General features: G+C 39.4%; 1 protein-coding gene across 4 annotated transcripts in view; it reads right to left on the reverse strand.

The window, feature by feature from the left end:
• LOC141726965 (guanine nucleotide-binding protein G(q) subunit alpha) overlaps positions 1-27,193 on the reverse strand; it is a 274,925-nt gene that overhangs the window by 214,025 nt on the left and 33,707 nt on the right. The gene's annotated exons all lie outside the window — the stretch shown is intronic.

The following is a 27,193-nucleotide window of genomic DNA, read 5'->3' on the forward strand; positions in this document are numbered from 1 at the left end:
CATATTCCTTAATATATCCAAATCATGAGCCCTCTTCTTAGTCACCCACAAGAACACTTTCCAGTGGGGCCCTAAACAGCAACAAGTCTTTACCCAAATCAAGCAAAAAATCACTCATACAATAACCCTTAGCCCAGTCAGGACAGGACCAGATATAAAAAACATACTCTACTCTTTTTCCAGGAGTTATAGTCTGTCCCGGAGCCTTTGGCAGAAGGTGCCTAGTGAGACTCAAAATCAACCACTAAAATTTTAGAGTCAAAGTTAGAAAGAGTCTAAAACCAACTCAATCCCAACAAAAAAAGACATTTTAACAGCCTATAAAAGAGTCCAAGCCACCACAAAAGTAATAAGCACTAAAACACAACTCCTCCTGGCACCCCAACTACCGGTGCTGGAGTAAATGTTCAAAGCAAAAGTTCCCTCTACCCACCATACCACCAATGCCACATGGAGCAAGTGAATTGCCCTCATGACACAACATGCTCATATTAAAAAACTAAATCACCCTAACATTTTAAAAATAATTACAAATTAGCCTGAAAGTGAAAACTTTAGTCTCATAAACAAAAAAGAACAAGAGCAAATAACTCCAGGAGAAGAAACACATTGCAATCTTTTTACTCCTTTTACTAATAATTCTTACCACATTATAAAGATAAAACAAAAGTAAAAAGCATCCATAGAAAGCCCCACACAACAAGTTACAAAAGCTACTAAAAGAAAAAGTAGATCAAGTCAACTTACTAAACTCAAAACGATTCAAGTAACCCTAAACATTACTAAAAAAGAGAAGTGGCCAAAACTATACCTTTATACCAATTCATAGATAGTAACCAATGCTCTGTGGGGATGGCTGGAGAAATAAAAAAAAACTAATTAGCAGCATTGAAAAAAAATTTAAGCTACTAAAGAGTAAAAAAACATCACTACGAAGATTAAAAAAACTAGCTGTGAAAGTCCGCCATGCAGATGCCCATGTTTCCAAGAGTAGAACTAATAAAGAACACCAAAACAATCAACAAGTAAATCATGCTACAAAAATAAAAGTGTCAAAGATAGATTTAAATTAGCAACACAAAAAAAGTTATTCCTAACTCAATGGGCCCATGATGCCTCAAGTCATCAAAATAAAAATACCATCTATAAGTAGGCACAAGACCAGAGAATAAATTTAATCATAAACAATATTTCTCAAATTATCCATGACTGTGAGACGTGTACTGCCAGCAAGCAAGCCAAGGAAGTTAAAATCCCTATAGTATAGTAGACACTAGTCCAAATGTAAGTATGGGGAGGCCTAGCAGATTAATTCACATCATACTACCTCAAACCCACCAAGGCAACTGCTATATGCTCACAATGAAAAAAACCCCTACTAAATAGCTAAAGACCTACCCTGTACCTCATGCTACAGCCTGTACACCATCCTAAGCGTTAAAAACCAAGTTTTTTAGAGGCATAATACCCCTAAAAAAATTAAGTCAGATAATGAGAATCATTTCAAAAACAACCTTATCAACACCTAGGCTAAAAACCATAACATTATGTAAGGATACCATATCCCCTACCATACACCAGCTGCAAACAAAGTAAAAAAGTGCAATAGATAATTAAAAAGCACCTTAAAAACATTAAGCAAAAAATCTTTCAAAAATTAAGACCAACATCTAGCAAAGACCACCTAATTAGTTAACATCCAAGGCTCCATCAACCAAGCAGGCCATACCCAATCTAAGCCCCTGCATACAATAAACAAAAACAAAGTCCCAAAAATACATATCAAAAATTTATTAGGAAAAACAGTTTAGATCAATTCTACCTCAAATACAAACAAACCCATTCATAAAGTTGTCTTTGATCTGGGACCAGGTTTCACATAGTAAATTATACAAAAAGATAGAATAACACAATGCATACCTCAAAGAGATCTAATTATTAAATAAGAACCATATATACATATCATTATTTGCTAAATATCACTACCATTATCTATCTATCTACCTATCTATCTATCTAAAATGTATGTTTATAAAGCGAAAATATATATTAGTTTTAGTAATAACCTAACAATATAGGAATAAGGAGTAAAATGTACTAAAATGATTTTATGATGCTTATAACCCCATTCTTGTATTTAGCCCAAAAATAAGTTTTGCACCTTTAAGACCAATTTCAAAAGCAAAGGGGAGGAGAAAAGAAGTGCAAAGTTTGTTATCAGAAACTGCACTTACGCCCCCACATCCTTCTCCTAGACTCTGTTGTCTGCAACACAGACAGCCAGAGCTCTCTTTTACTTTTTAATTAATTTTAACTAACTAAAGCAGAAAAGTTCCCTAAACTATAATTTTTCTTTTTCCTAAAACTGTTTCAACCTGCTCTAGACCAAAAACCCAGAAAAACACCAGCAGTTCACACCTATAGCCCACCAGGCCTGGCCTAGGAGGCAGCATTTCCAGCACCAGAAAGACTAATAAGACTAAGTGAGCCAAGCTACAGCCCACCAAGGAGACTTTCTGAGTTTTTTATCTTTTCAGAGTGGCAAGAGATTTTATTGTTTAATATTGTTAATTTTCTTTTATACTAAGAAATGCTTTGCCTATTAAATAACATTTTTTTCCACCTTTCTCCAAATAAATATTTACCCAAACCATTTTTAAAAAGGCCACTTAAATTTACTTTCTAAAAAAACCCCTTTAGAAATTTTCTCCCAAATTTGTCCTAAACCAAGACACCTCAGATCTCAGTTTTTCCCCTTCTTCTGAAACTTATGCAATAGTGTCATGTTCTTATATATATGAAGTAAGTACCATATCACACATTGCTTTAATAATTCTGTAATATTTTCTATTTTTCCTGCAAGATATGTGATACATTTAGTATAAAAGTGTTCAATATGAACCCAAAAAGCACAGAATAATATATGGTATTCATTTTTGACAGGATTAACTCTTATTAAAAACTTTCCTTTAACTAACACGTAAAAAAGTAATATGCACCAAATCCCCCTGATAGGAGAAATGGATGTTAATGTCTGCACAAACTACTCGATCTGAAAGAACTTATCAGGTTCTGGAAGAATGGGTGTGGGAGTCTTCATGAACATCAAGCCGCACAAGTTTGTTGCAGAACCCAGCAGTCTGAACTTCTGAACTTTAGAAGAAAATGCTCAGGCTTAATAGACTTATGAATATTAACTTTTCTGCCCGGGGGGGCTTAAAGCTAATTTTAATGGTCATACAATGCATGATGAGGGGGGAATATGTAATAGGCAGTTGGGGAAGTATGTACCTTCCTAGTACTGCAGCCAGTCGAGAAAGGAGAGGGGCAACATGCAGTCAAGAGTTTAGGATGAAAGGAGGCTGTGTCCTCGAAAAAACTTGACAGAGACCCCATGAGGGTATGACCTTGTGGATTCTCTCCCTTTATTCAAATAAAGTTGATTCTCGCAGGACTCCTCTGTCCTTTGGGGACACTGGCCTTTCACAGTGTGATTTTCCACATATCTCTAAATCATTGGAACACAAAGTAACTTCCATTTTTGGTCAAAATATTGCTTCTTTAAGAGGAAATCCATACTCCTCAATAAGAAATCATAAAATACAAATTTAGCCATTGAGATGGTAAGAACATGCTTGTATTATCTACTCTGCTTTAAAATAAAATAAAACTTGAAGCTTGTAATTCTTTATTGGGAGTTTAGGTAGCAATAAAAATCATACACAACTGGAAAGAAGACATGCCGATAAAGCCATCTGCATTATATTATAGAAAACAGTACTTCCAATTATTTACTCTGTGAGTATAAAATAATTAAAATGTATAGACAAACTAAATTTTTTAAACTCACAAAAATAAAACTGAAGGAGTCTATATCTTATTCAGCTTTGTGATTCTTTAATTGAGTGGCACTGTACTAAGGCTTTGTCAGCCTAAGGCCGATAATAAACTATATTTGGAGATCTAAAGGTATACCAAATTTTGCAAAGACTGTGATGCAATGGTGATGAATTAAAACTATATTTACTCCTGGCTTCAGCTTTTCTAGAAGTCTCTAAGGGAACAGAACTGGATCCAATATCGTTTTTATACAGCCATACATACACACATGCAAAAGAAAATGTAATACTAGACATACATATGTAAAAATGTAATTTCTCTGTGCTTTCTCAAGTCCATCCCTTCTTAGGTCAATGCTCAATAAACCATCCTGTTTCTTCCCATAGACTGATCTTGTGTTTTGTCAGGATCTCTAGCTGGTCAGAGTGACCCTGAGAAAAGTTAGAAAGTCTCTTTTTCCAGCCCGGCACTTGAAGAAGGAGTCAGAGCTCTTCATTTCTCGATCTCAAGGTTGTTTATTACGTCTTATCTATAAAAAATTTTCTCCTGCCCTGCCGAGGTCTGTCCAGCATGACAGTTCCAGTCACACTGCCTGCCCCCGGGGTGGTGTTATGTCTTTATACTAAAAACTACGTATACAATGTTTACAATTACTTTCCAATACCTATCACCTATGTTAGACAGTGAGCTTCTACTCTAAACCAATCTGTAAGTGCCAACATCACAGCAGAAGATGGAGGCCAAGAAGAAGAAGGAGAAAGGCTGGACATGCCCAGTTCCCTCCATCTTGCCTCCTGAACCCCCATTCCAGAAACCCTAAAATCTACTTTTCCACCCTGTGATAACTTCACTATTATTCTACCTAAACTGTTGTGGCTTGCTGATCTTCATATAAGGTTGGTAATTTGCTCCACAGGTCATAATCAAAACCACAGGTGCTTTGGGCTCCGTGCCAGGGCCTCCGAGCCCCCTGGCAGGGGTCCCGGCCATCCTGGGCAGCCAGAGGGATGTTCTGGGTTCCCACAGTGTTTAAGCCAGCAGCAACAGTGAAGCAAATATTTACAGCCCTCCTTAACTGCATGGAGAGGTGTGTCCTCTACTTTAGCCATAACAACCCCATGTAAGGTTATAGGCTTGGGAAGAATGGCTGAAAAGCTGCCCAGAGGAAAAGGACCTGAGGGTGCTGGTTGACAGCCTTTGAATATGAGCCAGAATGTGCCCAGGTAGGCAAGAAGACCAATGGCATCCTGGCTTGTGTCAGCAATAGTGTGGGCAGCAGGACTAAGGAAGTTATTGTCCCCTGTACTCGGCACTGGTGAGGTCACACCTCAAATATTGTGTTTATATTTGGACCCCTCAATACAAGAAAGACATTAAGGTGCTGGAAGGTGTCCAAAGAGGCACAACAAAACTGGGGAAAGGTCTGAAGCACAAGTTTTATTGTGAAAACTGTTTTTGTGATTTGTGTCAATTGGTAATGGAAATAGCAAATGCTTGTATCTGCTGTGTCAAAAATAGACGCAAAGAATGGTTTTGAAACTTTCTGACTGAATAGCCAAATAAAGCATCGAAATAAAAGTATAGTAGAGTAAAAGAGATGACGTAGCAAGACGACTGGTGCTTAGAATAAAATAGAGGAAGTTGTGGTAAAGCTATGAGATACCGCAACAAAGGAACTAAATGCTTATGTATAATAAAAAGCTTGATGCACTTGACAAAATCATGTAGCAGACACCAGTGTAAGGCCTCCCTCCAGACAACCACAAGAAGGACCGGAAGCCAACAACCACCTGGAAAGATTACGAAATTGCTGATCCCAGCTTATTGATATTTGCTGACTCGGACTAACCAAGCCCATTGGAAAATGCTTTGTAGGCTTAAAAACAGCATATATACCTTGCCAAACTTTTAAGTGGTGTGTGCTGTGAGTGGAGCAGTGACTCCCTGGCCACCTAGCACTGCTTGCTTATTTTCTTTAAAATAAAAGATATAAAAATGAAATTTGGTTTGGCAATTAAAATTTTATGTCATTATGAGGAGTAGCTGAGGGAGCTGGGGTTGCTTAGTCTTGAGGAAGGGAGGCTGAAGGAGGGACCTTATTGCTCTACAACTAATTGAAAGGAGGTTGTAGTGAGGTTGGTGCCAGGCTCTTTTCCCAAGTAGCAAGTGATGAGGGGAAATGGCCTCAAATTGTGACAGGGGAGGTTCAGATTGGATATTAAGAAAAAAATTTTCACCACAAGGGTTATCAAGCATTGGAACAGGCTGTCCAGGCATGTGGTTGAGTCACCATCCCTGAAGGGATTTAAAAGATATGTAGACATGGTGCTTAAGGGACATGGCTTAGTGGTGGACTTGGTAGCATTAGGATTACAGTTGGATTTGATGATATAAAGGGACTTTTTCAACCTAAATGATTCCATGATTCTATGTACAGGGGAAAAGTGTGAAGAGTAATCCTAATAAAAAAAGAAATAATGGAAAATTTCCATCACAGAATGCATTAAAATTGGATAAAACCATATGAATTTGTGATCTTATAGAAATTATGGGATTACACAGAAATTATTAGGAAGTGAATATGCAATTTTCAACACAATATACAGGAACTTACAAAATCTTAACATTAATAACTTCTCTTAGATATGATCAACGGGAAGTAAGTCAATATTTTTCTACTGTTAGTCACAAAAAAAGCACACAGAAAAAGTTTTTTTAACTATGAAATCACATATTTCTGTTTAAAAAATTCTCTTTAGGTGAAAATAAAGCTGCTTAGTAGTGGCAGAACATGAAATATATGCATGTATAGGGATTTGCTCAGATACTTTCCCCACAACTAAAATAACTTGGAAGAAAATGAGCAGTGTTATTAGCTACAACAAAACAAGGAAAAGTTGAGATTAATGGATCTCAAAGGTTAGCTAAAAAAATCTGCAATCATTACAGCCTTATTACCAGTGGAAAGTGATGTTTAAGACTATTATTACAGCACTGAAATCAAACTATTTTTATATATTTTTGACCTTTTAAAGTTACATGATTGGCGCTATGAAAAGATCAAAGCATTGGCTGATAGCACACTTATAGCAGAGTCAGGAAGGTAGTCAAGTTGCTTAAAGGCAGCAGTAGCTCCGTATATACAAACATCATGCACAATTTATTGCATTAATACTATTGTTTCCTGGCACACATCTTGCAGAAAGGAAACTACAAAATGGTAAGATAGAATATGCTTTTAATCTCAGAATAACCTACGTTGGAAGGGACCCATGAGGATTGAGTCCAACTCCTGACTCCATACAGGGCAACCTAAACATTAACCTAAGAGCAGTGTCCAAATGCTTCTTGAACACCAACAGGCTTGTGGCCATGGCCACTTTCCTGGGGAGCTTGTTCCAGTGCTTGACAACCCTGTCAGTGAAGAACTATTTCCTAATATCTATCTTCCCCTGATGCAGCTTTAAGCCATTCTGCCATGTCCTGTCACCAGACACAACATGGAATAGTTCAGCACCTCCCCTCTGCTGCCCCCTTTGAGGAAGTTGCAGACAGGAATGAGGTCATGCCACAGTTTCCTCTTCTCTAAGATGAGCAAACCTAGGTATCCTCAGCTGCTCCTGATAATTCATGCCCTTGAGGCCTTTCATCATCTTTGTTGCCCTCCTTATATTGAGGAGTCCCAAACTGCACACAATACTCAAGGTGAGGCTGGACCAATCCTGAGTATGGTGATACAAGTACCTCTTTCGATCAGATAGCTATACTGTGCTTAATGCACCCCAGAACATAGTTGGCCCTTTTGGCCACCTGGGAATTTTGTTGAGTCATACTGAGTTTTACCATCAACCAGAACTCCTAAATCCCTTTCTGCAGGGCTGCACACCAGCCTCTTATTCCCCAATCTATATTTACACCCAAGATTGCACTGTCCCAGGTGCAGAATCCAGCATTTGTTCTTGAATTTCACAAGTCTGGCAATTGTCCAGCATTCTAATCTATCAAGCCCTCTCTCTAAGGCCTCTCTATCCTCAGGGTAATCAACAGCTCCTCCTATTTTGTCTTGTCTTCCCCCTCCAACCTCACTGAGTAACATTTTTCTCCACTGAATGAAATTTCAATCATTATAACTGGAAAAGAGGGGTCTGGATTTCTTGATGTTTTCTAGTCTTATACATAATTATCATGTACCAAAACATATCTAGGAAAAAACTGAACCCACACATTTACCACAGAAATACAACTTTGTACATCTATCTTTCATAAACTGTAGATAAAATATTTGTTACTCAATTTCCTATTTGATATTTTACATAAGTACTATCTGGAAAGTATACTTGATATATGTTTGTATACATCAGAAATGCAAATTGAAACCTCGTATGTTCTGCAATTTGTTACTTTTTAAGAATATGTTAAAAACCAAATTACGAAAAGATAAAAGTACACTTTTCAAAGGGGGAGTTATTATTTCACATATTTTACATTGGTTAGGTCTGTTTTGACAAAATAACATTAACTTTTGACCTGCCACTTGTATTAAGGGCCTCCATACAGGAAATCAAAGGATACTAAAGAGAATTCTGTTTCTTAAAATGTATAAATGCTTTAAAAATTAATTGCTTTATCATACAAAAGCCAGCATAAGCATCTGTATTAAAAACAGAAGCCATAGGAATAGGTATGCCTCTGTTACAGTGCAATATTTATGTCAAGCAGCATTTTTTATATTATTAAATAATATTATCTTAAACAAGAGACTAAGAACAGCAAGTGCCTCTTAGTGCACTCATGATTTTTTCCCCATAGAAATTTTTGGCCACTGTTGAATACTAAGGCTAGAACAACAGGCCCTGAGACAAAGTTGACCTCTAGATGAACCTTCCAACCAAATGCTATATGTATCCACTCATTAACTGTCTGGATGGCCAGGCCCAGAGAGTGGTGGTGAACAGTGCTGCATCCAGCTGGCAGTCAGTTACCAGTGGTGTCGCTCAGGGGTCCGTGCTGGGACCAGTTCTGTTCACTATTTTTATTGAAGACACGGATGAGGATATTGAATCTTTCATTAGTAAGTTTGCAGACAACATTAAGCTAGGATTGTGTGTCGATCTCTTGGAGGGTAGGAGGAATCTGCAGAGAGACTTGGAACAACTGAATGGAAGGGCAGAGTCGAACAGGATGAAATTCATTACATCCAAGTGCCAAGTCCTGCGTTTTGGCCTCAATAAGCCCCTGCAACATTATAGGCTGGGGACGGAGTGGCTGGACAGTGCCCAGGCAGAAAAGGACCTGGGAGTACTGGTCAACAGCTGGCTGAACATGAGCCACCAGTGTGCCCTGATGGCCAAGAAGGCCAACAGTATCCTGGCCTGTATCAGGACTAGTGTGGCCAGCAGGACCAGGGAGGTCATCCTTCCCCTATACTTGGCACTGGTGAGGCCACATCTTGAGTACTGTGTCCAGTTCTGGGCCCCTCAGTTTAGGAAGGATGTTGAGACACTTGAGCACATCCAAAGGAGACTCCGAGGTGACCTTATCACTCTCTAAAACTTCCTGAAAGGTGGTTGTAGTCAGGTGGGGGTTGGTGTCTTTCACCAGGCAGCAACTGACAAAACCAGAGAACACAGTTTCAAGCTGTGTCAAGGGAAATATAGGTTGGATATTAGGAAAAAGGTTTTTATGGAAAAAGTGCTAAAGTTCTAGAATGGTCTGCCAGGGAGATGGTGGAGTCACCATTCCTGGATGTGTTTAAAAAAAGACTGGATGTGGCACTTGGTGTCATTGTTTAGTTGAGGTGTTAGCGCATGGGTTGGACTCAATGATCTTCAAGGTCTCTTTCAACCTAGTCATTCTGTGAATTCTGTGTGAATTCTGTTAATTCCATGAACAAAGTATTATTAGCAATATGATATATGCATTCATTCATTGGCAAAACATATATTTACCTTTCCATATTTAGAAACTGGAAAAGGCCACATCTGGCCTTGTTTGGGGGTGTAAGATCAAAGACAACTCCCATGGTTCCTCCTTGAGCCATGGCCAGGCTTTAGGAGAAACCCAAAAGGAGAATGAAACAAGATGCTCCTGCACTAGATCTTATCGTGGATTTTTTATTTAACAGTATAAAAACAGGACCCTACTCACAGCAAAGTCAGAAGCCTCATGGAATGCAAAGTGGACACACCACAGAATTTCTCAATTACTGGATCTGGTTCTCCAGTCCTTCACTATGACAGCTTCCCCCAGCTGATGTTTGTGGATCTGGATGAAGGGATAAAGTACTAGGGTAACTGGTGATGTATCTTTTTTAATAACTACAGGCAATCTTTTGTAGTAATGATTAGATGCATTGCTTAGCTTATCCTTTTGTAATTATTTGCTAATGATTTGGTGCATTTCTTAGATTATCCTTTTGTAATTCTTTGCAATTTTGCGTTATAGTAAATTATATTTATTCCTTAAGCTGGTGTCTGTCTTTGGTGGTGACCCTGCCTACCGGCAAAATAACTGTTTCCAAAAGAGACAGTCACTCAAATTCTAGGCTTTTGCCTAAATAGCATAGAATAATAGAATCATTTGAGTCTGAAGGGACCTTAAAGATCATCTAGTTCCAATCTCCCTGTCATGGGCAGAGGAACCTTCCACTAGACTAGGTTGCTCAAAGCCCTATCCAACTAGGCCTTAAACACTACCAGGGATCAGGCATCCACAGTTTCTCTGGGCAACCTGTGCCAGGGCCTCACCATCTTCACAGGGAAGAATTTCTTCCTAATATCTAAATTTTATTTTAGCTCTTTAAAACCATTTGTGTTAACACCAAGGTTGTGGTTTTGATCCCCATATGGGCGGTTCACGTAAGAGTTGGACACGATGATCCTTGTGAGTCCCTTCCAACTCAGAATATTCTGTGAAATCCTGTCACTATAGGCACTGGCAAAAAAGTCTCTCTTTGTTTTTCTTGTAAGCCCCCTTTATATATTGAAAAGCTGCATTAAGGTCTCCCCAAAGCCTTATCCAGGCTGAACAACCCAAACTCTCTCAGCCTGTCTACATAAGAAATGTGTTCCAGCCCTCTGTTTATTTTTGTGGCTCTCTTCTGGACCCACTCCAACAAGCCCATGACTTTCTTGATCTGGGGACCCCAGAACTTGGTGCAGTACTCCAGGTGGGGTCACATGAGAGTGGAGCAGAAGGGGAGAATCACCTCCCTTGACCTGCTGTTTAGTCATGTGAAAGAAAGAACATTATCATATGGGTTTAGATGGTACAAAACGTAAATGCAGATCAAGCTGGTCATTCTAACATGATAGATTAAACACATTTCTCCCATGTAGCTATTTGGGATCTCATTGTGCTATATAATATAGTCAATAAAATAGCTTTATGTTTCTAACATAAGCTGATATATTATATATCAAATATTAGTATTCAGATGCTTGTCTGATAGTTTCAATTGTCCATAATACCTATTTGCTCAGTCAGAACTATACCCAAAAAAAGGATTCTTTCAAGGCTCAAACATGCCACTTCTACTAAAATGATAAAGTAATTCTTACTTCAAACAAACACAAAAAATATAAGTCCATGGTCTTGCAATCAAAGCCTTCTAACAACTTGAATCCTCATGGATAACATGAATTGTAAAATAATATACCTTACAGTATTTATTACGCACTGTATATCCTTATTGGTTTTCAAATAGTACATCTTGAGTACCATAAGGATAATACTATCTTAGTGTAAGTAAAATATTGTCTTACAATAAATATTTTCTTCTCATATTTAACCCTTTTTGCTTCTACCAGTGTATAGAACTTCTTCACACTCCTCTTTGTTAAGAAGACTGAAAAAGCAGTAACTATCTAGACCTACATCTACCTAGTTTTGAAGCCATTCATAGACCTTTCTCAAAAGAGCATTCATCTCACTCCCATATACTCTCATCCTGGCTACTCTGTTTTCTCAGATTTGCCTCAGTATTATTACATGTGATTACATAATTAAACTTTGAGGGGGGGAAAGAAGAGGTATATTAGTAATTTGATAAGGAATAAACAAAAGTACTCTTCCATAAAATAAAATAAAATAAAATAAAACCAAAAAACCACACAAAACACAGGAAACTTTACTTGGGAATCATATGGATAATTTTAGCCATAACCTCCAACAGAGGAACAGAAAAGGAGGCAATTGGAGGGAGGTAGGAGGGCAAGGCTAAAGGGTACAAAACTTTGCAATTACCAGCCTTGAGAATGCATTATGAAATCCTTTCCCTCTTTCCCTTCTCATTAATGCTCCAAGACTGCAACTGTTACTTTCTTGGCTATGCACAAAACATAGTTCTCCCTTACTAAAGCCACTGTTCAAAGTGAAAATTTCCCACAGGTTATTAATAAATGCTAAGAGAAGCTATGTCCCTGAAAGATCTGTTCCTTAAAATTTATAGTATTCCTTCATCCTTTCTCCCCCAGTGTGTATGCATAGACCAAATTGGACGAAAGTTCACAATAAGGAGCCATGACATAACAGGACATGACATGTAGCAAGACAATGAAAACACTACTCACATTTTATTTTTCTCTCCCTTGGTCCTGAATTTATAGGGTCACTTACAGTTTTATCTCTTTCTCACAACAGCCACCCACATGTGTGTGCATGCAGAGAAATTCCTACTGGTTCCAAGGGCAACATTATAAGCCTACCCAGAGGGTAGCACAGTTCCAAATATTGTAACACATTTCCTGTGTCTTACAGTGGGTTGTCCTTGAGAGTGCTTTTTAATGTCTATTTTCCTTGGAGAGTCACCAGCAATTTTTTGCTGTCCTCTTGCACTTCTACATCTTCACAGCTATTGCAAGAAGTCCCTCTCAAAGAAAACGATCCCCTCTATGGACTTTGTCCACCAGCAAGGGGAGGAGGAAGCCCAGCCAGCTTCCCTTCACCAGCATTCCCCATGGAAGGTGGCCATGTTCCCATACAGATTAGTCAGGGCCAGCCAGCCCTCCAGCTGAACAGGAACAATACAACTTCTATAGTCTCAGAAGAGACCCCAAGTTTAATTTCAACTATTTCAAACTAGGAAGACAGATCATCAGAAGTCATTAAATAAATTAGTGTTTTAATCATGTTCCTTGTATAGTTTAATATCAATATACCTATGCATATACTTTAATGCGTATAGATAGACACACACAGTGATGAAGACTTTATAGATACAAATATACCACTGGCACTGAAAGTTTAAGAAAACAGGTAAGGGCAATATTATCAAAGAACAAGTTTATAATTAAAATAATAATTAGATTCTGCACACAAAAGAAACCTGTGATATTTATTAAAGAAAAAAAAAAAGAAAGCAAAAAGAGAGCAAATTGAACAGCTAAGTTCTCAGAGGACATCCTTGCTAGACTTATGCACTATACTATATAGGTATTTTGGTGCTAACTACATGATTACTGAAATGCAATGTAAATTTTTAGATGCAGTATTTGCTCATGACAATAAATTAAAACAAAATTTATTCTTGGGGGAAGGGAAGGACAGAAGCTTTTATTGGGTCAATAAGAACATGAGATTAAAATATACAAGGGACAAATGGGCAGATTTTATCAGTCAAATAATCTGGTCAGTTCATTCTGCATTTGCATTCATAACAGCACAGTGTATTAACATGTCATTTAAAGCACTGCTTTCCTATGACTGAAAAGAACAGCATAATATTCAATTTCTTCTGCAAAATTATTAGCACAACAGAGCATCACATTATGTGGACAGCATTCACCTGTAGGGCCCAATCAGCCATACTAGCTTGAATTCAGCTCCATTCTGTCCACCTGCTCAGCTGAGCTAATTCAGTAACCTAAAGAAAAATGGTTTCCAGCCTTTTCAGACAAATCAAAACTAATGTTTCTCATACTCCCAACATTCTCTTAAAGAAAAGCTGCTGCTTTTCTTTATACTTACCTAGCAGCTTGTCATATGCTTAAAGTACATATTTATTTACATTTGATTATGAAACCTTGTATATACCAAATCAGCAACTCCCCAAAAAGTTTTTATAATTACTTTTGTAATGTTTTTATAGCATTTATAAACACACATAAAATATCAACCAAAAATGGCTAGATTGATAAATAACTGCTCCCTATTAAAAAGGCCTTAAAAATCATAAGACTATGTCAATCAGAACACAATGAAAATTATAGATAAGTGGTATTCTTTGTTGCCATTCAGAAACAGTATCTACTCTCTGATACTTTTCTAGTATGAAAAGTCTTACTAAATGCAAGAATTAGAAGTGGTGAGTTACAACTACTGTTTTAATCAACATCACCTCTAGTGAATAAGCTATACTACTGAAGTACAGATTTATGTACCTTAGAAAAAACCAAGCTCTCCCAAAGTTTCTTCAGATCTGCTCTCTTAAAATGTTATGTGGGGTTTTTTGTTTAATAAAAGTCCACAAGCTGATTACTGGCATAAGAGTTAATGACATTATAAATCCTGCTTTACCTCTGCATCTGAGGAAAAATTCTAAATTCACTACAGTCACTGGCTAATTAAGGTTTTTGTTTTATAATGTTTTCAATAGTTCTACTTTTCACTAGTCATACTTGCTTCTGGTTTTGCAGAACTGACTCAAATACATTTCTAGTTATTTTTATTTGTTATGGAATAAGATACTCAAGAATAGGCTTAGGTAGGGAATCAGTCCCTATTCTGATATTCTGGCAAAGAATTGTTGGAGACTGAAATCTTATAATTTATGGCTTAAACATATTAATGAAAGATTTTTGCCTATTATAACAAATCTGTACGACAAAACCTGCATGGAAGAACACCACGCCCTGACTGAGGCCCTGCACTGCACTTGATGGAGATAAGATAAAGTGACTCAGGTTTGGGCTGAGGGAAGAAGAATATATTCACAGGAGGATTAAGCCTCACACCTTGGGGGTGGAGACTGCAGCCCCAGGTTTATCTGCTGCAAAGCTCACACAGACCCTCACACCAAAGAAGGGGCGAATAAAGGGTTTGGGTGTATACTGCAAAAACCTCTGGTCAGAAGCAGTGAATGCTCATCCTGTCGTGTGTCGCCCCCCCCCCCCTCCCCCTTCTTCTATTACTTTCTCTTTGCCTCTCTTACTATTAAATAAAATATATCAATTTTCTTGACACCAACATCTAAGCTCATTTAGTTTTAATCAAGTTTTGGAGTATAATTCAAACTTTTCTGGGTTCAATCTGCTTTATTCACAGACAGTTTTCTTTGTGCTTGTGTGTTAAGACCAGATCCTAAAAAGAATCATAATGAAATTTCAGCTCACACAAGAGACGAGGCCTTGTAGCTTGTCTTTCTTTTTTAACTTTTTTAACTTTTCTCCAAAGTAAACTTTTACTTCCATTAAATAAACAGTTATTTTATACATAATTTCTTTGTAAAACAGACAAATGAGAAGTATTCAAGTCTAAATTTTTAGCTTACATTTTCAGCTATTAAAATGTTATCCACACAAGTCAATATTCTTCATAATTTTTATATTATAATTTCAGCTCAACAAAAAAACAAGCAAAAGGAACACAAACAGCTATCAACAGAAACACAAAATAGCTGTCAACTGGCTTATTGAACACTACACAACACCTCTAAATCCTTCTTCAGCAACTCTAAGAAGACATGTGTATGTACTCATGGAGGAAACATAATTGATTTTAAATTATTTTAAATCTCTAAAGCAGATAAAATTAATTTAGAGGTGTCCTGGGTAACCCAAATTGTTCTTATAGTCCATATCTATTTGTCCCCAAAACTGTTGCTGTCACTTTAAGACCTGGCATTGCAGCTGGAAACAAAGCTGAGGGATTGCTGGGGTGCCTCTAAAAAGTCGGGGGTAACCAAGCAAACCCTCTTTTACCCGGTGCCTTTTGTTTAAGGCAGAGGCTCCGCTTTGGAGGGGGTTGTTTCGGGTGGGTTTTCTGGGCTCACAACAGTAGCAACCCAAAAGAAAGCTGCACTTCACAATCAGAAACTGTTCTGGAGTGAATTTTGCAACAACTGTGTGGCGGTTTTAGTTCAAAACTAGGTAGAAACACTAATTTCGTGTAGTGGTTTTGGTTCACTAATTTTTCTCCAATTTTGAGATTTCTCTAATGCACTAAAGAATGTAGCAAGTTCAGTGCTGGCTAATCACTAATACACTTACTTTTTGTTGTGAGATAGGATTAGAAGAAAGGTAAAGGAGGTTCAAAACTTTAAAAGGATATAAAGAAGATTTTATTAAAAGTAACTAGAAGGAAAAAAAGCAGTAAGAATCAAAACAAACCCTCTAGAACACTTCTCCTCCCTTTACAACCTTTTCTTTCTTACTGACAATGTAAAGAAACTACACTTAAGATTTCTAGTCAGTTTACTACTTCTAAAATAATCTTTCTTCAGTTCACTGAGGGAGAGAAGTCTCTCTTCTTAAGGTTATGGAGACTTCTTCACAAGAGGAAAAAACAGTTCTCTCATGGTTCTCAATTTCATCACGAGTAACAGCTGCTTAGAGAATCCTGCTATCATGAAATCTTTCCAATTTCTGCAAGCCTTCTTACAGCTTGTCAGTGGGCCATGTCAACTTATAGAGTATTGTTTTAAAGATGAGCTGTTCAAAGGAAAAAGTTCTCATTATCTATTTCTAAAATCATCTTCATCTCTAAGAACAGAAATCTTTTTCTTCTAAAAGCAAAAGATTTCTCTCTTTCTTTGTACCAACTTCTCATGGGATCACAGCCCTTTCAACGTCTGCTTATCTTAGCATAGAGGCTTTTGCTCAATATCAATTTGAACACTTTCATCTCTCCATAGCTTCATCCATTATAAGGAAAAAGTCTTTTTTTCATAGCTTACAAGAAGATTTCAACTCTAAAAACAAAGCATTTCCTCACCCCTCCCATCTGAGACTTAACTTCTTTACTGACTTTGATGTTTTCATGTTATTCCTTTACATAGTTGCATTTTGTTCTTTTCTCTCACTCGATAGAAGATTGAAGCACCGAAAAGGTTAACATTACACCTGAAGCCTACCTGACCTGCCGGGTAACTTGTAGCGGAAAGCTGCAACTAGGCTTTATCAAGATCGGCCTCATAGTTAGTTTTTTGCACAAGCTGCAGGAGTCACTAGTCTCAGCCGCGCTGAGAGAAAGGAATTTGATTATAAAATCTTTACAGCTGTGGCTAAACCTGCTCCGGCCAGGGCTCGGCAGCCTCCCCCGCCTTCCTACCTGGCAGCTGCTAGGGCCAGGCCCGGCCAGATCGGAGCCAATGGGGAAGCGCCAGCAGACAGCACGGGGAGGGAAGAAAGGGCCCGGCTCGCGGCAAGACTACCCGGCCCGGCCTGGCCAGGACTGGGGACCAGAGCCCGCCACTTCCTTACCGACCACAAAAGAAAGAGATAATTCCTGAGATTTTTCATTTTTAACATGTCTGTTTCACAGAAAGCCTGTCTAGCTTCTCAGTAGTTCTACGGATTGTCAGTTACACAAAAAGCTTTGCATCACTTCCCTGAATTTCCTCCCATTCTAAACCAAGACAGACTGTCAGTAGTACAAAGCTTGAGCTGGTCCAACATTGGGCCACCGCTCCTTGGTGCAAAGTGAACGTTTCACAGAATCACAGAATCACTAGGTTGGAAGAGACCTTAAAGATCATCGAGTCCAACCTATGCCCTAACACCTCAACTAAACCATGGCATCAAGAGCCATATCCAGTCTTTTCTTAAACACATCCAGGAATGGTGTCTCCACCATCTCCCTGGGCAGATAAATCCAGTGCTTTATCACTCTTTCTATAAAAAACTTTTTCCTAATATCCAACCTATATTTCCCTTGACACAGCTTGAAACTGTGTTCTCTGGTTTTGTCAGTTGCTGCCTGGTGAAAGACACCAACCCCCACCTGACTACAACCACCTTTCAGGAAGTTTTAGAGAGTGATAAGGTCACCTTGGAGTCTCCTTTTCTCCAGGCAAAACAACCCCAGCTCCCTCAGTCATTCCTCATAGGGCTTGTGTTCCAAGCCCCTCACTAACCTCATTGCCCTCCTCTGGATGTGCTCAAGTGTCTCAATGTCCTTCCTAAACTGAGGGGCCCAGAACTGGACACAATACTCAAGGTGTGACCTCACCAGTGCCAAATACCGGGGAAAGATGACGTCCCTGGTACTGCTGGCCACACTAGTCCTGGTACAGGCCAGGATACTGTTGGCTTTCTTGGCCACCAGGGCCCACTGGTGGCTCATGTTCAGCCAGCTGTTGACCAGTACCCCCAGGTCCCTTCCTGCCTGGGCACTGTCCAGACACTCCGTCCCTAGCCTATAATGTTGCAGGGGCTTATTGAGGCCAAAACGCAGGACTTGGCACTTGGATGTAATGAATTTCATCCTGTTCGACTCTGCCCTTCCATTCAATCATTCCAGGTCTCTCTGCAGAGCTCTCCTACCTTCCAAGAGATCAGCACATGCTCCCAGGATGTCATCTGCAGTGTCCCAGTGTTGTCTGCAAATTTACTAATGAAAGATCCAATATCTTCATCCGTGTCTTCAATAAAAATATTGAACAGAACTGGCCCCAGCACGGACCCCTGAGGGGACACCACTGGTGACTGGCCGCCAGCTGGATGCAGCACCGTTCACCAGCACTCTCTGGGCCTGGCCATCCAGCCAGTTCTTAAGCCAGCAAAGAGTGCTCCTGTCCAAGCTGTGAGCTGCCAGCTTTTCCAGGAGTATGCTGTGGGAGACAGTGTCAAAGGCCTTGCTGAAGTCCAAATCAACAACATCCACAGCCTTTCCCGCATCCACCAGGCGGGTCACCTGGTCATAAAAGGAGACCAGGTTGGTCAAACATGACCTACCCCTCCTAAACCCATGCTGGCTTGGTCTGATACCCTGGCCATCCTCTAAGTGTAGAGCAATAACACTCAATATAAACTCTTCCATTACCTTACCGGGTACTGAGGTCAGGCTAACTGCCCTATAATTACCAAGATCCTCCTTCCTACCCTTCTTGTGAATGGGCATCACACTGGTCAGCCTCCAGTCATCTGGAACCTCACCAGTGAGCCAGGGCTGTTGGTAAATGATGGAGAGCGGCTTCACAAGCTCATCTGCCAGCTTCCTCATCATCCTGGGATGGATCTCATCTGGTCCCATAGATTTATGAACATCCAAGCAGCTCAGCAGTTTTCTGACTGCCTCCTCCTGGATAGCAGGGGGACCATTCTGCTCCCTGACACCATCTACCAACCCAGGAGGACAGCTGTCCTGAGGGCAAGCATCCTCCCACTAAAGACTGAAGCAAAGAAGGCGAAGGCGTTAAGCACTTCCGCCTTCTCCTCATCTGCAGTTACTAAGTTCCCTACCACATCCAGTAGAGAACAAAGGTTGGTCTTACCCTTCCTTTTGCCGTTAATATATTTGTAAAAACATTTTTTATTATCCTTTACAAAAATTGCCAAATTAAGTTCTAACTGAGCTTTGGCCTCTCTAATTTTTTTTCCTACATACCCTAGCAACCCCCTTAAATACTTCCTGAGAGACCTGTCCCTCCTTCCACAGATGATACATCCTCTTTTTATTCCCAAATTCCTTCAAAACCTCGTTGCCCACCCAGGCTGAACATTTGCCTCGTTGACTCATGTTTTGGCACACAGGGACAGTCTGCTTCTGGGCCCTCAAGATCTGTTTTCAAGTACACCCACCTTTCCTGGACTCCTTTGTTTTTAAGGGCTGCTTCCCAAGGAACTCTCTGAATAAGTCTCCTAAATAGGCCAAAGTCTGCCCTCCAGAGGTCCAATGTAAAATTCTTATTGATGTTCCTCCTCATTTCTTATCCACCTCAACACACACACACACACACAAAAACACACACACACACGTGGCTCAGAAACAGCAGCACTAACACTGGCAGAGTCCAGTGGGTGGCAGAAGGATGCAGTGAGACAATAGCACCAGTATCTGAAGAACTGGAGGCTGATGCCACGGGGCTGGAGTTCCTCGGGCAAAGTTTTGGCAATTCTTATCTGCCAGTAGAACTGCTTCATAAGCCCACAAAGCCCCTCTATCATTCCCCTCTGTTGGGAAGGATGAAAGTTTGACAAGAAAGTCTCACAGATATGTATGCTTAGCAGAAAGATTTTTAAATGTAGAGTCTGATGAAGGAATAGAAATGGAAGCAAGTTTTGATATAGAAGAAAAGAATTGCTGAGCCAGTTTTACTGGATAACCAAGGAGGCAAAGGGTATGTTAGTTACAAGGGGTTTTTATGACTTAGAGCAAAGGATAAACCCACCTCAAGCAAGATGTTTTTACCAAGCAGAAAGATAGCACAGGCAAGCAAGTCAGCAAATATTGCAAGTAGAAAAAAGGTTTCAGAATTTTCCATTGCAAGAAAACTGAAAAACAACTTCTAGCTTAAATTGTAATGTACTAACTTTTAGTGATTGGAGAATAGTAACATGAATATGGTAATTATAGTAGTTATGATAGGCTATAGATAAAAGTTAAGGTATAGATTGGTTCTACTGTATTAAGATGCTCAGCAAAGAAAAGTATATAATGCATTTGTAACCTAAACTAAGGGTCTCCAGGCCTGCCTGCAGTTGGAGCTGACAGCTGTAGGCACAGGCTTTGTGACCCACGACCCTGGACTGCTATAACATCTTGAATGTAATAAACTGCATTTTGAAAAGCCGCCTGGAGTCCTGCATCCCTCATTTTGCCTCTTACACCCCTCCATCAACAGAACAGGGGGAGAAAATATGACAAAAAACTCGTGGGTTAAGATAAGGACAGAGAGATCATTTGCCAGTTACTGTCATGGGCAAAACAGATTTAAATTGGGAAAATAATTTAATTTATGTCAATTAATTGTAACAGCAGGATAGTGAGAAATAAGAACAAAACTAAATCACTTTACTCCCACTTCTCCCTTCTTCCCAGCCTCAACTTCACTCCTGACTCTTCTACATGCTCTCTCTGAACAGCCCCGGGGAATGGCAGTTGCAGTCAGTTCATAACACTTCCTCTCTGCTACTCCTTCCTCACACTGTTTCCCTGCTCCAGCATGGGGTCATTCTCACGGGATACAGTCCTTCATGACCTGTTTCAGCATGGGTCGGTTTCCTTCAAGAACAGACTGCTCCTGCATGGGTCCCTCTGCAGGGACTGAAGTTCCTGTCAGGAACCTGCTCAAGCATGGGCTCTCCATGGGCTTCAGCTTCCTTCAGGACATGTACACCTGCTGTGGTGTGGGGTCCTCCCTGGGCTGTAGGGGGACAGGCTATTTCACCATGGTCTTCGCCACAGAATGCAGGGGAATCTCCCCTTGCACCTGGATCACTTTCTCCCCCTCCTTCACTGACCTTGGTGTCTGCAGAATTGTTTCTCTCACATATTCTCACTCCTCTCTCCCAGCTGCTGTTGCACAACATTTTTTATCCTTTCTTAAATGTGTTATCACAGAGTCGCTACCAGCTTTACTGATTGTCTCAACTTTGTCCAGCAGCTTGGAGTTGGCTGAAACTGGCTCTACCACACACAGGTCAGCTTCTAATGAATTCTCACAGAAGACACCTCTGCACCCACCCCACCCCGTAAACCCAATACAGGGAAAGAGATGTTATTAAAGAATAATGTCTTGGCCTTTGCTAGGAAGGATTGCTAACATAAAAAGATACATGTATTCATATTTACCATTATGAATTTTACTGGCAGTCTTAGAAACCAATGCACAATGCAATTACACTACGATTTGTTTACTTGACATTATAATCTTTATCATTAAATTCAGGATATATATATTAATTTTATTTGAAGCCATAAGAGAAAAATTCTCTTAGATTCTCTTGGTCCATGAAGTTAGAAAATGACTGACAAGAAAGTTCATGGTTTAGATTCTCATGTCCTGTGAATTCAGCTAGCTAATTTCCTAGATCCAAATCTAATCTCGCCTGTTTTCACTCATTTTGCTCTGTCTTCTTCATATCAATAACTATTTTTCCTATTATATAAAATAATACATGGCCTATAGCAATGTTCTTTTGTACAAAGTAGCTAGTGGGTGTACAACACACTGAACATGTAAAAAGTGCTAAATAACTATTCTCTTTTATTACAAATACTACTGAGCTGTCACCATCCAAAAAAGAAAACAGTAAAAGCAAGAATTATTTTGTAATGTCTTCACTGTTAAACTTTGTTCCAGTTAATTAAATGCTGATTGTAGCATATTTATTTCATAAAAGGTGATAAAATTCTGACACATACACATAAAGTGCATTTTAAAATTTTATTTAGGATACTGTTTTGTAAAGTAGAAGTTTGTACTTTATATAGTAAAATCTTTTCATAAGCCTGAGAAGTATATTTCATACTTACCAACCAGGATTTTTTTTTAATTAACTGAACTCTTTTCAACGTCATTGCTACAAAACCAGAGGCAACAAATATCAGCTAGTATATTGGTAATTTATTTTATTTATTAATTCTTGCTTAATTTGACCAAAAATTGTGTAAGAATGTATGTCTATTAATTAACAAAACAGCTTTTATATTTCTTTGTGATGATTTTGGTGACATTAGCCTTGAGACTAAAGTCTGTGGGACTAAACAATGCTGATAAGAAGGTATATCTTGGCCAGACCACATTGCTGGGATGCATTCAAGGAGAAAAAACATTTTTAAAGGCCTGTGACCAAAAAAGGATAATTTGGAGTGGGATGTTCCCCAAATGATAACCAGCAATCCTCAAGAGACCCTTATTCTAATGTAAATGAGCTCCAAGAAATCATTTAAATATGTAAAAGAATTTTTGGCCACGTTCAGCATATATGTATGAGTTTTAGGAAATATAATGAATATGTATTAGTAACATAGATATAAACTAGTCTGTTAGCTAGCTGTGATAGGAAGATATATCCTGTGCATGCCCAGCACTGAAATCAAGTAATGCCACTTTCTAATACCGAAATTAGAGTGTTAGAGAGTTTTATTCCTGATTTTTAGTGATTTTCTGGCAACCCGGATGGGACAACTCTGTTGACACTTCACGGATTCCAGGATCCTGAGGACTCCAGCATGCACCAAAGATTTTATTCGGGAAGATCATCTCAGTCCCTAGATCTGCTGAGTTCAAGGCAAGTTCCCCTAGGATTTAGTAAGGCATTACTGGAGGGGGTACAACAAGGCTGCTGGAAAGTCTCACTGGATTATTAAGGTAAAGGGAATTTGGAAACCAGGTTTTGGGCTTGCTTGCACATTACTATGGGGACGCCCAGAGTGCCAGCCCTATGGAAGGTTAAAAATAATAAATGGAAAAAAAGGTAAAAAGGAAGGTACCTTGTGGGTTAGGGTCCCACTGCCTACATACTGAAATCTGTGCTGGCTATTTTGTAGGTGAGCTTACACAGGTGACCTGTGTTTCAAGCTTTGCAGTATGTGAGTGTTGCACACCCCTCGGGGTAAAAAGGTGGGAGTGGGTGTTGTGCATCCCTCTCAAAGGGAAATTTAATTGTCTTTTATTATATTCTGTGATGAGTTCTGGCCTATCACCAAAAGGGAAGTTTTGGAGAATTACCCCCCCAGGATGTATTTTGAAATACTGTAGAGAGATGGGAGGTGTAATGGGAGGCTACGTCTCCAGAAGACAGTTAATTGAATATTGTAATAATTGGTGGCTTTTGTACTCTTTGGATCATGGCGAAAATGGCCAAAGAATAGAACTTCAAGTTACAATACAATGTTATAATTGATGGAATGAGGTGTCATATGTAGATTTGTTTTTCATGCTGCATAATCATCTGGAATGGAAAAAAAAAACAAAAAATGATGCTGCTCAGCTTGTAGTATTGGGAAGCATTGTAAAAATTATGGTTGCGCAGAGGAAGAGGACATTGATTTACTGGTAGCCCCTGAGAGAGGGGATAAAATGGATGCAGGAAGATGTGGGGGACATTTGGAGTGATGGCGTTTGTCTTCCTAAGTAACTTACACATGATAGGGCCCCGCTTGCCTGGAGATAGCTGAACACTTGCCTGCCCATGGGAAGCAGTGAATGAGTTTCTTGTACCATTCTGATTCTTTCCATGATTCAGCTGACAGGAAAATGAACGAGCAGCTACCACTGCTGGATGGGGTTAAACTGAGACTTATGGCAAGATCTGTTAGTGCTGCTTAGCTGATAATTAGCAGGCTCCTATAATTGCCATAGGTCTCCACTTCCCTGACTGTATTTCAGTGTCATGGACTTGTTAGTGGCCACTTTTTGCTTTCACTGCTTGCTGTACTGCCGATCACCTCACTGTATTGTGCCTGGGAATGTTTTGATAATGATGCCCATGGGCTGGCAGGTGACCAAGGCAGTGCTACTGTTTCTGTAATGCTGTACTAGACAGTCTGGAACTCCAGAGCTATTTTGCAAGTCCCACTGAGGCAAGCAGTCGTAACTTAGGAGCCAGTGCTAGTTAAAGATACCATTATCAGTGATGGACCTCAAGTCCTAGAAAGAGTTATCAGGGAAGACCCAGAGAAAGTTGTGAAAGTATTTGAAATCATTGTTCAAACCCAGGGCCCTGACTGGAATGATATGCTGGTAGTTAAAAATAAGGGACACTGGAGCCGGGAATGTCTGGGGGGAAAGGAACAAGTAAGAGCTGCTGGACCCTGGACTCTACCCAGAGCTCCTGATCAGGAAGTAAGATGTGTGATGAGGACCAAAGGTGTCATCCCCAACTGAACTTGTTGGAATAATAGCTAACCAAGGACTGGAAAAGTACCAAACCCAGCTAATCTGAATTTCTACACCTGCAAAAACACTGTGTCCTTGAGCATAGCTGTGGTACGATAACAAGTAGTGAGAGAGACGTGAGAAAAAGAAATATAAGTTCTAAAGAATGAAGAAGAGCTGATATTGTAGTATAACCAATAGACTGTTTGGCTTACAGAATATGCATGAGCTTATTACTTGTTGTAAATAAATGTCTGGTGCTCTAATCAAAAAAGGAAGATTGCTGATTCTCATATTGAGCGTCCCGAGTCTTCCCTTGCCACGACAGAACTTCTGGTTATATTAACACTGAGGAGTGAGAAAATGGATTTCTTAGTAGATACTGGAGTGGTACATTCAGTTTTAAATACATGTTAAAGAAAATTTAGTCAGGAGACTGTAAATTATGTGGGTGTTGATGCTGTTTTGGTTTTTGCCTTTTTTTCTTATATATTGTCTGTAAATTTTCTTATATATTTTCTGTGTAAAGAATTGCACATCTATTTGTAGCCTATTGTATTAGTGGCTAGTTTCCCGGTAATTTTCCATGCCCTTTCCCTAGGCAGAAAGAAAAAACAAATTCCAGGGCCCCTATCCTATCTTGGTTCTCCCTGGATACCAAGGTTGAGACAAACTCTTCAAGACATATTTTCATAAACAAAGTATAGCTAGTACCAAGGGGGGTAGGGGCTCCAGAGAAGGGGCTTGACCTGGGGCGAATTGCATCACCACTTGTCCTCCTAATTGGTACTTTTTTGTCAATTATGCTAATTGCCAAACTTATAAAACTGTATTCACTCCCGTGGGGGTAGACTTTTGTGGACATTCTTCCATAACTTCCCCTGGAGCTCCATTAAAGATCCTCTTTTATATTACCTCCCGTACTAATATTATCTAGAAAGTGTGTGTTGTTTCATTTCTAGGTTGAAAAAGGCATCAGTGTCACGGGGGAGGCTGAAAGCAGACCCTTTTTCCAGCCTCTAAGGTTTAAATTGGGAAAAAGATGGGTAACCCACCAGTTTTCATATATGCTAGAATGTCCTATACCCCTGTTAAGAAGAGATATTTTAAGCAAATTGGATGCTCAGATTTCATTCAAAGATATGTAAATACAAGTGCAGATTCCTGAGAGTAAAGATCTGGAAGCCCAGGTTTTTATGTTACAACAACCTGAAAAGAAAGAAGAGGAAATTCCAGAGGAGGTCAAAAATTCTGTGACTCCATTGGTATGGGCTACAGGAGTTCCAGGGAAATCAAAAGCAGCTGAACCAGTAAAAATACAATTGAAACCTGAGGCCAAACCAGTAAGGTTGAAAAAATATCCTTTGAAATTAGAAGCTAGAAAAGAGTAACAGAAGTTGATTGATACCTTCAAGTTACATGGACTATTAAAATAATGTGCATATGAATATAACACACCTATTTTACCTGTCAAGAAACCCCACTCAGATGAATACAGGTTAGAGAAGATATCAGAGCTATTTATAAAATAGTGATAGATCTACATCTGATAGTAGCAAATCCATACACACTTTTGACTACTATTAAAGAAGGTGATGAATGGTTCACAGTTTTAGATCTTAAAGATGCTTTCTTCTGTATACCTCTAGAAGCTGAAAATCAGCCTTTGCTTTCAAATGGGAAAGTTCTTCAACTGGCCATAAGGCTCAGCTACTTTGCTGACCTGCACTGAAATGACTATAACTTTACTCAACTTTCTGGAACAGGCTGGTTACAGGGTATCCAAGAAGAAGGCTTAAATTGTTCAAAAACATGTGACTTATTTAGGATTCACCATCTCATGAGGACAGTGAAGCCTTGGAACAGAAAAAAAAGAGGCAATTTGTCAAACCTTAGAACCAAGGTCAGTGGGCAAGTTGAGAACATTTCTCAGGATGGCTAGGTGGTGTTAATTATGGATTTCTTATTACAGACTGATACTTAGGCCTTTGTATGAGACTTTAAAGGATTCTAAGGAAACATTACATTGGACTCCTGAGTGCCAAACTGCTCTTAGAAATATGGAAAGAGCCTTGATGTCAGCCCTGGTATTAGGACTACTAGACTTGACGAAACATTTGAGCGCTTACACCTTGCATTAGGTGTCTTAGCTCAAAAGTTGGGAATCTGGAAGAGGGCTGTGGGATATTTTTACAAGTGGTTGAACAATGTAAGTAAAGGACGTCCTGCCTGCCTTTGAGTAGTAGCAGCCACAGTTCTTATACAAGAGGCCTGGAATTTGACACTGGGCCAAAAGATGACTGTTTATGCTTCACATATGGTCATTTCTGTTTTAGAACAAAAGGGGGGGGGGCACTAGTTGTCCCCAAGCATGATGCTTAAATATCAAGTTGTGTTGCTAGAGCAGGAATTGAAGACTATCACTGCTCTAAATCCTGCTATGTTTCTTGATCCTGGATCAGAGAACTAACTATTGAACAAATTTATTCCAGCAGGAAAGGCTTAAAGGATATTCCCTCTGAAAACCTGGACTGGGAACTGTTTACAGGCGGCAGTAGTTTTACCCCAGAAGGCAAGTGAAAAGCAGAATAT

This window comes from Zonotrichia albicollis, chromosome W (assembly GCF_047830755.1).
Source record: "Zonotrichia albicollis isolate bZonAlb1 chromosome W, bZonAlb1.hap1, whole genome shotgun sequence".
Classification (NCBI taxonomy): domain Eukaryota; kingdom Metazoa; phylum Chordata; class Aves; order Passeriformes; family Passerellidae; genus Zonotrichia; species Zonotrichia albicollis.